General features: G+C 41.4%; 1 pseudogene; it reads right to left on the bottom strand.

Moving 5' to 3' along the window:
• Window positions 1-11,402: 11,402 nt before the first annotated feature.
• LOC114622691 lies at window positions 11,403-13,451 on the bottom strand (annotated as a pseudogene).
• Window positions 13,452-13,775: the final 324 nt, after the last annotated feature.

Raw genomic sequence — 13,775 nt, 5'->3', positions numbered from 1 at the left:
GAGGCACATTAGTTCTGTGTAACCAGCTTAACATTTTCGAACAGATTTGGTTCGAGTAAAACCTCAGCTATTTTGTAGGGGACAATGGCATCATTTCTCATCTATTAAAGAATAAAACCAGCTTTTCAAGGACCTGTAAACATGACAACTTGATTGTAAATGACTTTGGCAACAGATTTCATGGTGTGCTCTCAGGAAGCTGATTTTCCTGTTTCCCCATGTCTACAGAAGCCACCCTATCCATTAAAACACTGAAATAATTTTCCCATGAAGTTTTCCCTTGCTCCAATCAGAATTATCCTTTGCATTTCATACTGGTATTTGTTATGCAATCTTCCTTCCAGAGATTGGTTAAAACCAGTCTGCTGCTCACTCCTCTTTTTCCTTTTAAAGGAATACAGTCTTTCTCTTTTCTGGATTGCTCAGTCCTTTCCCAAGACCAAGTCCTTGATCTGAACAATATCTCTTAATTTCCAGCTCATGTATCATTTCTTTGATGATTCCTTCCCTAATCCACATTTTTCCCTCCAGAGTTTAATTGGATATGATTAACTAAGTAATTTTACACTGATGACTTTTTAACCAACTCAAATGTAAACTTCATCTGAGCAGGGTAAAGGGAGCGCATTTACATTTGTTCTCAGTATGTGCCACCTGCCTTGACCTAGGGAGCCAAACCATCCTGGAAGACATGAAGACATTCTGAATAGAAGCATTGTGCCCTTCCTTTCAATTATCAGATTATTGGACAGTAGACCCCCAAGGAACTGGAACTTCCTCAGGATGTTCATGCTAAAACAAGAAAATGACGAAGCCTGGTGCCAGCCAGAGAAGGCATTTGTCTCCCAGGAAGAGTTTTCATACAGTTCTGTAAAGTTATCAGACCACCTTTCAGGAGGCTCTGGAACCATGACTATGACAGGTAAAACCACACTTGGCCAAGACTACTTAGCAGCAGTTAGGCATGGCTCTTGCCACCCATTTAACCCAAAGGTCATGTTATCACCTCAAGATGAACTTGAGTGGATGACTGGATCTTTTTCTTCTCCCACATTGAACAATTCTTCCTCAGCTCTTCAGTGCATGTGACTCTTCAGTTGGTCTACTGATGAGACTACTGCCTAGCAACTCTGGCAGCAGGCATTCGATTTTTAAATTTTAAATATGTGTGGGTTTGAAGAAATGAGTAAGTCTCTATCTCCAAGAGAATACATTTGAGGGCATTTTTATGGGAAATCAAGAATAGAAATTGGGGGATGCTTACAAATTTATCATCGTTAAAGTTGTGCCTAAGAGGGCTGAAGAGACAGCTCAATGATTAAGAACACTGACTGTTCTTCTAGAGGACCTCAGTTCAATTCCTAGCACCCACACAGCTGCCCACAAACATCTGTAATTCCAGTTTCAGATGACCCAATAACCTCTACTGCTGGAAACAGACATAGAAATGATTCACATAAAAACGGGCAAAACACACATACATACAAAATGAAACTTAATTTTTTTAAAACAAAATAACATTGTGTCTAAAGATGACTCTTTTTGATTATGTTGGGCCCCATTTTGGCCCTGGTTTGGGCCTTGAGGACAAACCCAAGCCTGGCTCAAGATTCTGCGGCCTTGTGGGAGAGCCTAAGCCTGGTTAGGTTTGACACCTATCTCAGTCACTTTCATATGAGGTAACTCAGCAAGACCTGTTTGGCCCTGCCTCTCCCCTACTGTTGCTGATGTAAAGCTTTGCCATTGTCCCTGTCAGTCACTCCATACCCTCTGTCACCCTTCCCCACCCCCTACATCATCTCACCCCTCCAAAAATCCCCCTCCCTATGCTCCAAGTTTATATAAGCAAAAGATTCATGCAATAAAGTTGAGTTCCTGCTTTGACAAGACTCCTGGCTCAGTGGTTTTTTTTTGGGGGGGGAGGGGGGCTGTCAACACTTGCCATCCAGCTCAGCCCTGAGAGAGACACAGCAGACTGTGACCTCTCTCCTCCCTCCTAGACCTGCCAGCAAGGAGCCAACAGACTATATTGTATGTCAGAGACAACAAACACGTCACTGTGACATCATCTGCTTAATTCTGTCCCAAGAAAACATCTCTAAGAGAGACTGAAACATCCTCTCCTGTTATCATCAGCTCTTCTGTCTCTAGAACACTGAGCACTTGCTAAATTGGTAGGATGCTACACAGTTGGTAAGTCTACTGATGAAATGGAGTGATGGTGAAGGGGGAAGGCTTTGAGTTCAGTAGAGACCATCTTATCCACAGGAAGGGTTTAATTTATGAATTAGGGAACCAGAATCTCACAGTCACAGAAACATTTCAGAGTCAGTAGCTCCACATTTTATCTCGAGAATCTAGAGGATGAAATCAATGGATTACTGAGGGTGAGTTTTGGAAAGTGTATGGAGAACATAAGAGAAAGAAAAAGGGCAGAGCTCCTGTGTAGCTGGAACTGAACCAAGAAAGTGTAAAGATCGTCGAGATGCTAATCTATGTCCTTTATACACAACTGATTACAGAAAGTAGGATGAGGCAGGGGAGATGTTCAGTCCAGCTGGTCTAACTGTAATGTGTCTCCTTTTACCTTTAGGCATATCTTACATTCAGCTTCCAAGCACAGGTGCTGACCTAGGGAAAAAACAAACAATCATGTACCAGAACTCCCTCTGGCACACGTGGCTCCCAGTGGGGACAGAACTGCAGACAAGACCAAGGACATTTCCAGCTTTCAGTCAAGGAAAAGAATCAGAACTGTTCAGTCACAGGGTCTCTGCCTGTAAAATAGTTGCATGAGTGTTCTTTCTTGCTCCTATCATCTGTAACGGCAAATACTACAGACGAGGCCTCATGCCATCTCTGGTCTTTGCACAGATATTTGTATTGACCACAGCTCTCCCCAAGGATCATTCATCAACCACCTTGGCATATGTGAGAATAGTAGCCACTAGAGGGCAGCAAAAGGCCTGAGGCAATACCCACCCTTCCAGGAGGCACACAAGAGTTTCTGGAGACAATGAAGGGGCTGTCCTCACAAGAAATAACCAGCAAGCCTGTAGATGAGGAATTATTGAAGGGAATCTATGAGAATATACAGAAACTGGAACTGGAGTTCAGGTACAAATAGGAACATTAATAAGTCTATGATCCTTAAGACAAAGAAGTGACCCTCATTCTACTTAATAACTAGTACCAAACAGAGATGTACAAATGTTCCCATTAGTTTTAAGGATCCTATTCCCAATCACTCCCAGAGGATTTTGCCAAGGACTTCATCTCAGAATCACTGTGAAGTTTACAGATTCTATACGTGTTGTCTTTCCTACTTCTGTCTATTATCTCTAGTAAGTATAGCATAAGCATGTACCCTAGTATTAATTTAATTCTCTTTATTTGCCTGTGGTTGTTTTTCTTTCTAATGAATGATTTAACTACTTGTGGAGTTAGAAGTATTTCAGATTTGTAGAAAGAAAAATTGATTCAGGATTTTAGTCAACGTTGGCTGACCAGACTTCATTCCTGTAAGAAATATTTGGTAAATTGCCATGCAAAATAATGGATACCAGGTGAATAGGGTATAATATGCTATGTTTCCTACATATAGGAAGAAATATGAGATATCTTTTGCACCAAGATTATCTGACTATTAAATAAAACATATTTTGTCCTTACAGAGGTAAGTTGTCACCCATACTTAATAACAATACATGATTTAGTCCATCTATTGCAATCTGGACTGGTGGGTATTTTTTTTTTTTAATTTTTCATCCCAAGTACAGTTTTCCTCCCTCCTTAATCCCCAGATCCTCCCTTATTACTCTCTTCCATCTTTCTCCACACACTCCTCCTCTGTTTTTCTTCAGGAAAGGGCCAGCCTCTATGGATATCAACCAGCCATGACATATCAAACTGCAGTAAGAAAAGGCACTTCCTCTTCTCTTAAGGTTACATAAGGCAACTCAATAGGGGGAAGAGGTCTCAAAGTCAGGCAACAGAGTCAAATTCAGCTACTGCTTCTGCTGTTAGAAGTCTCACAAGAAGATCAAGTTACACAGCTGTAACATACATGTGGAGGGCCTAGGTCAGCTCCATATAGGCTCCTTGGTTGTCAGTTCAGTCTGTGTGAGCTCCTATGAGCCAAGCCAGTTGATTCTGCCATCTACTATTAGGTGTGTTTGCTTCTTTTTGTTATAGAGTTTTCTTTTTTTATTGGATAATTTTATTTATTTACATTTCAATTTTATCCTATTTCCCGGTTTCCCCTCTGGAAACTCCCATCCCATTCCCCTCCTCCTGCTCCTATGAGAGTGCTCTACCACCTGTTAATCCACTCCTGCCTCCCCACCCTGGCATTCCCCTACACTGGGGCATCGAGCCTTCACAGGACCAAGAGCCTCTCCTCCCATTAATGTCTGACAAGGCCATCCTCTGCTACATATTCAGCTGGAGCCATGGGTCCTTCCATGTGTACTCTTTGGCTGGTGGTTCAGTCCCTGGGAGCTCTAGGGATCTGGTTGGCTGATATTGTTGCTCTTCATAGGGGATTGCAAATCCCTTCAGCTCCTTCAGTCCTTTCTCTAACTCCTTCACTGGGAACCCTGTGTTCAGTCCAATGGTTGGCTTCAAGCAAGTATTTGTCAGGCTCTGGAAGAGCCTGTCAGAAGACAGGCTCCTGTCAGCAAGCACTTCTTGGCATCAGCAATAGTGTCTGGGTTTGTTGTCTGTATATGGGATGGATTCCCAGGTGGGGCAGTCTCTGGATGGCCTTTCCTTCAGTCTCTGATCCGTACTTTGTCTCCATATTTCTTCCTCTGAGAATTTTGTTCCTCCTTCTAAGAAAGACTAAAGCATCCACCCTTTGGTCTTCCTTCTTCTTAAGCTTCCTGTGGTCTGTGAATTGTATCTTGTGTATTCCAAGCTTTTGGGCTAATATCCACTTATCAGTGAGTGCATACCATGTGTGTTCTTTTGTGACTGGTTTAGCTCACTCAGAATGATGCTTTCTAGTCCCATCCATTTGACTAAGAATTTCATTAAGTCGTTGTTTTTAATAGTTTTGAAGTGTGCTTTTAAGATGCTAATATGAGACTTCACAAATTTCTTTATGAGTATACTTAGTGCTATGAGCTTTCCTCTTAGCACTTCTTTCATTGTGTCCAGTAGATTTGCATATGTGTGGGTACACTTTCATTAAACTCTATGAAGTCTTTAATTTTTTTTTCATTGATCCAGTTGTCATTGAGTAGAGAGTTGTTCAGTTTCCACAAGTTTGTAGGCTGTTTCTGTTGCTGCTGATGTTCAACTTTAGTCCATAGTGGTCTGATAAGATATAGAAAGATCTTTTAATTTCCTTGCATCTGTTGAGACTTGCTTTGTGACAAAGTGTATTGTCAGTATTGGAGAAGGTTGCATGAATTGCTGAGAAGAAAAAATATTCTTTTGTGTTTGGACGAAATGTTCTCTTGATATCTGTTGGGTCCTTTAGAGTCATAACGTTTGTTAGTTCCATTATTTCTGTTTATGTCTGGATGACCAGAGAATGAGGGGTATGGAAATCTCCCACTATTAATATATAGTGTTTGATGCATGATTTAAGCTCTGGTAATATTTCTTTTACAAATGTTGAGGTTTTTGCATTTGGATTGTTCAGAATTGAGATGTCATCTTGGTAGATTTTTTTTCGTTTGATAAGTATGAAACTTCTCCATTTCTTCTGATTAATTTCTGTTCAAAGTCAATTTTGCTATTAGAATGGCTCTGCCAGCTTTTTAGGTCCATTTACTTGGAAAATATTTTCCAACCCTTTACTCTGAGGTAATGTCTACCTTTGATGTTGATATTCAAGTGTGTTTCTTGTATGCAGCCAAATATTGGATTCTGTTTTCTCATCCATTCTGTTAGTCTGTGTCTTTATATTGGGGATTGAGTCCACTGATGTTGAGAGATATTAATGACCAATTGTTAATTAATAAGAAACTGTTAATTCCTGTTAGTTTTATGCTGCTGGTGGTAGTGTGTATGTGTGGAGGGGGTGTGTGTCTGCATTATCTTCTCTTCTTGATTTTGCACATGTGGAATTATTTCCTGTGTTTTCTTAGGTATAATTAACCTCCTTGGGTTAGAATTTTCCTTATAGTATATTCTGTAGGACAAGATTTGTGGGTCTATATTTCTTAAATTTGATTTTGTCACGGGTTATCTTGTTTTCTCTCTATATGGTTATTGAAAGTTTTTCAGAGTATAGTAGTCTGGGTTGTCATCTGTGGTCTTTTAGAATCTGCAAGACATCTCTATCCAGGCCTTTCTGGCTTTCAGATTCTCAGGTATCTAATAAGTCAGGTATCTAATAAGTCTGTCTTTATATGTTACTTGGCCTTTATCCCTTGCAGCTTTTAATATTGTCTCTGTGTTCTGTACATTTAGTGTTTTATTATTATGTGGCAAGAGGACTTTTTTCCTATTCTAATCAACATGGTATTCTGTAAGAGTCTTTCTTGAGGTTAGGGATATTTTCTTCTAATATTTTGTAAAAATATTTTGGGGGCCTTTGAGCTGAGAATTGTCTTCCATTACTATTATTCTTAGGTTTTATATTTTGCTAGTGTTCCAGATTTCCTGAATGTTTTGTCACAGGAACTTTTTAGATTTAACAGTTTCTTCGAATCTATTTTTTTCTATCTTATCTTCAATCCCTGAGATTCTTCATTTCATCTCTTGTTGGTGATACTGTTCTTGTTCACTTACATAGATTTTCCATTTTCAGAATTCCCTTGGTTTATTTTCCTTGTTGCTTCTATTTCCATTTTTAGATTTTGAACAGTCCTTCACTGGTTTGTTTTTTCTTGGATTTCTTGGCATTCTTTAAGGGATTTATTGACTTTTCTCCAACTTTTTGTTTGTCTTTTCCTCAATTTCATTAAGGGATTTAGTCATTTTATCTTTAAGGACCTCTATCATCTTCAAAAAGTTGATTTTAAGGTATTTTTATTGTGCTTCAGCTACATTGGAATGGTCATGTCTTGCTGTCATAGGATAGACTGGCTCTTGTGGTGCCATATTGTTCTGACTGTTGTTGATTGTGCTCTTACACTAGTGTGTAACCATTTGAGGTTGGGTTAATTATAAGTCTAGATACAGATATCTGAGTTTGTCTTTGTTGAATGAGTATTTTGTTTCTTGGTTTCTGTTTTCTCTTTGGTCTTCTGGGTGTTGTAACTTTTTCTGGCAGCCTGATTGACCTTTGAACCAGTAGGGTGTCTCTGAACAGATTAGGGGCTGGACATTTTCCAACTTGCTTGGTGTTTGGTGCAACAGAAGGTCTCTGTTTTTCTGACTGCTTGTGGCCTTCATATGAACAGCTGGAGACTACTGGAATTGGAGGCAGAGACCTGACCATGGGGTGAATGGTGAGATGGGAGGGGAACAACAGTAAAGTGAGTCTTGGGGAACCAAGTCTAAGGAGTAGAGCAATTCAGCTAGAAGGCAGATCACTCATATTCTTCTTACTGCACCTGAGAAGCTAGAGTCTGCTGAGAAGACTGATAATTCTTAATTCAAATTCTATTCCATAATGTTAATTGTGTAAAACATGATTTTACTTTTAAAACTTTTTGGAGTATTTTGCTTTTTCTCTATTATCTTTATGTTAAAGTTTTATTTCTTTTTATTTTATATGTTTGTGTGGTTTGTATTTTGTGCAGGTTTTGCTTGCATATATGTCTGTGTGTCATTTTCATGTGCCTATGGAGGCAATAAGAGGGTGTCTGATCATCTGGAAATAGAGTTACAGACAGTTATTAGCCACAAAATGGGTCCTGGGGATCCATGCTGGTACTTGGCAAAAAGAACAAGTGTTCTCTATTATTCTTAGTGGCAAAGGGTGAAAAATGTCACACCTCCTAGTCTTTCTCCACTCGCTGATGACTAAGATTCAAATACACGAGCCTGTGGGGACCATTTTTACTCAAACTACCACTTATACACATACAATTTTAAAATAATAAAAACAAATCTTTCTTTCTTTCTTCCTTTAGAAAGAGTCAAGCACTTCCACTAGGCTAATTGAAAAATGCCCTGCCAGTATTAGAGAAATTAGATAGATCTCACCCACTGTCCACATCAGTCCACAGAATTATAAACTCATTTTAAAGACTTCCTTGAGAAGAGAGCCACTGACAACTCCTCTTCACATGTAGTCCAGCATCTATCTGCTTTCCTGGGTTTAGTCACCCAGGAATTCAAAAGCAGCTTCAACCCTGATCCAAGGAAGCAGATAATGCATGGGGGTATCAGAATTCTGGTAGGCAGCAATTGAAAGGATGATATGCAGAACTGTTGAAGTTGAATACTATGCAGCAATGGAAATTCCAGAGTGTTAGAGATTCCAGGAACACACAATGTCTGCTGAGGAATGCCAAAGGCAAGGAATGATCCATACCAAAAGATAAGACATAAGGGATCCATGTGGCAATGACAAAATGATGAAATTTTCTCAACTAATTGAGACCAGGATCATACCACTGCATGTACTAGATGTCAGAAGGGGAGCTAAACGATTCAGTTTTTTCCCTGCTTAGTTGAAGTCTTGTTTTAATACTATTCCTTATATTTGTGTCATTTATCTATGGAAAAAATGTTTAGCATGTACCACTGTCTCTTGGAAAAAAATGAAACTTTCCTTTGATTTTACATAGGTTCCCACTTGAGTCTCAGAAGAAAATTGGTGATTTAAACAATGCAGGAACTGTTAGCATTATCTGAACTCTCAGAGACAGACCAGATCTATTTTTTCCAATCTGGCATAACCATTGGGTCAGATGAGGAATATTGTGGTTCTAATAAATAATCCTTCCTAGGGTCTTGTTTTGAACTCTTAGGTATTAATTGAGAGAATTCAGGAAGTGGGGTTTATCTGTAGTTGGTCAGTGGGTATCCAATTGGAAGATTGTACCAGGTCTCCAATCCCTACTGTGTCTGCACTTCCTATTTCACTACTTTGGATAGATAGTTCTCCTCTGCTAAACACTCCTGTTGCCATGATACTTTGCCCAGGCACACGAGTTAAGTCACAATGACTGATGCCTCTGATAATCCATGTCTAAATATATCTTTTATCCTTTCATATTATGGTAGCTATTTTGCCAAAGCAATGAAACAAAACAAACAAAATCTTAGTGTGCCATAGCCTCTGGCTTATCTATTTACTTATGTATCTACTGCCACCTATCTGAAGGGGCCTGAGGAATGCTATAAGCAATTGATAACTGTGGACACTCATAACTGTGAGTGATTATTAAATTTCTTCTTTAAGTCCATTGTCACATCTTATCTTGGAGCTTAAGTCTAGCTGTCAGAAGGTGTAAAAGGGAAGATCCATGTTCATGGGAAAGCAACAAGACAGGAGACATCAGAATGAACTGGAGTCTGTATCACTTCCCACTGCTTCTGACTCCACTGACAAGAACGTCCTCCAGGTGAATCTGGTCCTCCTCCTCATACACTAGGACTCATTGATGCTGATGTTAGACGAAAAGGACGGTGGAGAGGCTGCAGGCACAGATGATATGTCATGCACTTGGTGAGTCAGTAAATCAAAATAGTCTCTGTGACTGTTTCAATTCAATCTTACAAAGCACGTACAAAAACCTCTCCTTTGCCCTACTTTTCTTTTTCTGGAAATTTGGGAAAGGCATTCTGGGAAATGTAGTTTAGCCTAATAAGGAAGAAGACTTATAAGAAAGTCACTAATCCTACCAATAATTCACTAAATCTGCTGGAAGAAATGGAGTAATGTTTCTGGGGTTTCTATAACTCTATGGCTCTCAGAAGACATGACCATCCAGATTTGTTTAATTAAAGAATTAAAACTTCAAAGTAAAATGACATCCCAGCTAGAGAGAATATAATAAAAACCTAGAAATTTGTACCCTTAATATCAGACACCATGTATGTTTTGCTTCAAATAATAATACTTTCTTACCCCCAGTATAAAGTTGATCATCTGTGCTATGTTAGTACCTGGTGCACTACTATGCAAGTGATACAAGATCCTGAAGCAAATCAATAAAATCAATAGTGAAACAGTGAGTTTTAAAAATCAAATGCAACAGAATTTGAAACTCCAATTGCATCTTCCAAGAATGTTTTTGATCATTATTTACTGTTTTGAAAGATAAAGATTTTTAAAACCCCAGGGAAGGTGTATCTCTTTGAGTTGTTATAATTGAGTCCTCAGTCTCCTAGTGAATCCCTGAACAGTATTTAAAAAAAAGATGGAAAAAAGATGGATTGAACAGGCTAAGTATTTCATAAGGACTAGAGGAGCATTTGTTCCTAAACAAGAGTCGGATGAGTCTTGCTGTGGCCAGGACAGGTAAAAGTAGCCAATGGAGAGGGATATCTCTCATAAGCATTAAATGACCCCATCACATAGAGGACTATGTGTCTATTCTCGGTTGTCAGTCTGACTATATCTAGAATGAGTTACAAACCAGATATAGAGGACACATCTGTGAGGGATTATTTTTGCTTCATTTGAAGCGGATGAATCCATTTCTAGCCTTTGAGGTAGGAAGACACACATCTATGATACAGATCTTGAAGCTGGAAGACTAGGACCTTAATTTCAATCTTGAGGCAGGAAGACACACATCTTTAAACCAAAGCTGGAGGCAGAAAGACATATCTTTAATATTGGCCATACTTTCTGCTGCAAGTCTGTATAAGGACATAGAGAAGGAAACTTTTGCTCTTTACCTATTTGCCTCCACCCTGCTAACACATCCATTCTCTCACTAGCATTGGACTCTATGTCTTTGGGTTTCCAGCAGATACAGAAGACCAGCAGAAGCATCGAGACATGTGGGACTGAGCAACTAATGGACTTTCCATTCACAACTATTGTTGGATTAGCTGGACTGCAGCTTTTAAACCATTCCAATACACAGAGACACACAGACAGAGATACACATACACACACACACACACACACACACACACACATATACTGAGGGGGGGTGGGATTCATTCCATAAGTTGTGTGCCTCTGAGAATCCTGACTAATACAAAGATAAACAAGCATTCTCATTAGGGACTTAGCTTGCTCTCTGGTAACTTTGGATAAGTATTCAAATTAAGCCTTTTGGGCACATAGGTTACAGACTCAGCATAAAGATTCTTTTTTTTTTTTTCATTCAGAACACCATGCTTTATTGGCTCTGGTAAGTTTGTTTACACAGCTCTCTCTTCCCCTTTCCCCTCCAGAGGTGTTAAGCTGGTAGATCTGAGAGTCCTCAACTCCCCAGCTGTCCCTTCAACCCAGTGCACCACCACCACTCACCCCCACTACTCTATGATAAAGGCCATCCACACTGGGGCAGACTGGCCACTCCGGGACCCAGGGTTTATGGGGACATCTTCCACCACTTGAACGCAAATGAAGCCCGGTTTATGATGACACTGGAACAGACGTCCCCCATGTTGGTCATGTAGCAGTCAAAATCGTCAGTGAAGGTGTGCTTGAGACCCAGGGGCTCCAGTAATTCACACACTTTCTCTTCTAGGCAGCAGATGCCCTTGATCTGGGGCCCAAAGGGCTTGGGGATGCCAAGGTTCTTGCCCAACACAATTGTCTGCAGCATGTTAGGGAAGTATGGCCTCGCGAAGAGCTTCAAGATCTGCTGGTCGGAGGGGACGTTTGTCAGCATCTCCAGGCAGAAGAGCTGTGGGACCATGATAATGTCCTTGTCCACCAATCCCAGCCCCTTCTTCAGGAGGGTGCGGTTCAGGCTGATGAACTTCTCAACATAGGTGTTCTGCTCTCGCAAACTCTTGTCAGCCAGGATTTGGGAAATGGTTTTGACCTCCTTCCCGTTAGAACGAAGCTGTTCTGTTCTGATGTCTTCAAACAGGGTCATGTCCCCATAGCCCTCCTTCTCCTTCTGTTCAAACAGCTCAAAGCAGGCACTGGGGCTGGCCAGCAGTAGGCGGAAGGCCTTCTGGTCATCGTTTCTATCATCGACAGGGACAAAGCACATGAACTGATCCATGTGACCCGTCATCAGCCGGTCCGAGAAGAGTTCTACAGGGGCCTGCACCTGCTGGGCATACACGAATTCTCGCAGGGTCTTGCTCATGTTCCGGCCCTCAGAGCTGGGGTAAAAGCTGCCACCAATGAGAATCTTTCCTAGTGGGTAGTCTTTGCCCTGAGCCTTGACAGGCGGGGATACCATCAGGTTCCCCATGGAATCCAGGCTTCCCACCCGGTGGTCCTCAGTTTGTTGGATCAGGTAGCCAACTCCAGGGGTCAACTAGTATTTTAAGGAGAAATCGTCAAGATTGGAAACCCTCGGGGTATCAAGGATCAAGGACACCATCTTGTGAGGAGCCTGAGTATAGCAGAAAGCCATCTCGTCCTGGAGCCACCTGCCCTGGCGGTTGGAGTCCTCATAGACGGATGCCACCTGCAAGTTGCTCTTCTCACTCAGCTTGACCACTGTGTCCACGAAGCCTTGCAGCTGTAGCTCCCTGCACAGGTAAACCTCTAGAGGCAGCTGGGTGGTAGGCATGAAGATGTAAGGCACCACTCGGAACATCATTGTATCTTTATAGAGCAGAGTCTCTGGGATCGACTGATTGTGAGCTTTCTCTATGAAAGAGACAGAGAAGGAGATCAGGCCCGAGAAGCTGGCAGATGGGAATTCCATGGCTTCTAGGTAGAAAGTCTCTTTCCCACGGTTCTCAAAGGTAGGCAGGAGGTGGACAGGTTCGTCAGGTCCTAATACCAGTTGATAGGCAGAGGTACCCTTCTGAGACCAGTAGACTGTCTTCTTTGCCTCTTCCTCAGAGGTATGTAGGAGCAACTGGTAGTTCCATAGGATGCTGGTGGGGCCCTCCACAGTTAGAGTCATCTGAGATAGGTTCTGAATTTCTTTGGGACCCTCCTGAATGCTGGACTGTTCTTCAGTCTGGTCTGTGGCACCAGGATTACAATTCACAAGCTGGATGGCTCCTCAGCCGTTCAGACCCCACATCCATCTTTTCTTAGCTTGCTTGTCACTTGGCATGTCCAGTTGTCCATCTCAATAGATGTCTGCCTCCAGGGAAACCTCAATGCTAGTGAGAAGCAGCACAGCTGTCGCTGTAGAGCTCTCTTTGTCAGGACAGTAGTAGGAGACCATCACCTTATCTTCGTCGACAGTAGGGCTGAATGACACCATCCTCATCAATGCCTCTGTGGGGTGGTTAATTGACCGCCAGACTACAGCATCGTCATTCCCAGAAATGACTGTGCTGGAGAGATGGATCAAGACCCTGGGGGAGCCACGGATGGTGAAGGTCTCACACTTCTCCGGTGCACACCCACTGATGTCCAAGGTCATTTCCATGCCCACCATGCAGACGGCACGGGTGGGGCTGTCCAGAGACAGGCTGAGAGTACTCTGAAAAGACATGGTGGGGCTTACCAAGCTAGCCACGGTAGGATGCAGCCCTGACCTACCAGAATAACTGCCTCATGGCTCACATAAAGATTCTTAAATGGTAAATTTAACCATTTTTATAAATGCTAAATTATGTATATGTTTAGATCTAAGAATTTAAATATTAATATTAAAGAAACAGGACATAGTGGTGCATGTTGTAACTAGCACTGTGGGAAGGAACAGCAGAGCAAGACCATCAAGATCACTTGTCATTGTCATTTATCTAATGAGATAGAAGCCACCCATAATGTAAATATCATAGGTAACTGATGCCCATTGATCACAAAGAAAGTA

This window comes from Grammomys surdaster, unplaced genomic scaffold (assembly GCF_004785775.1).
Source record: "Grammomys surdaster isolate TR1022 unplaced genomic scaffold, NIH_TR_1.0 191, whole genome shotgun sequence".
In the NCBI taxonomy this organism is placed as follows: Eukaryota; Metazoa; Chordata; class Mammalia; order Rodentia; family Muridae; genus Grammomys; species Grammomys surdaster.
Note: the sequence above shows the minus strand (reverse complement) of the source record. Positions and strands in the feature narration are given on the sequence as shown.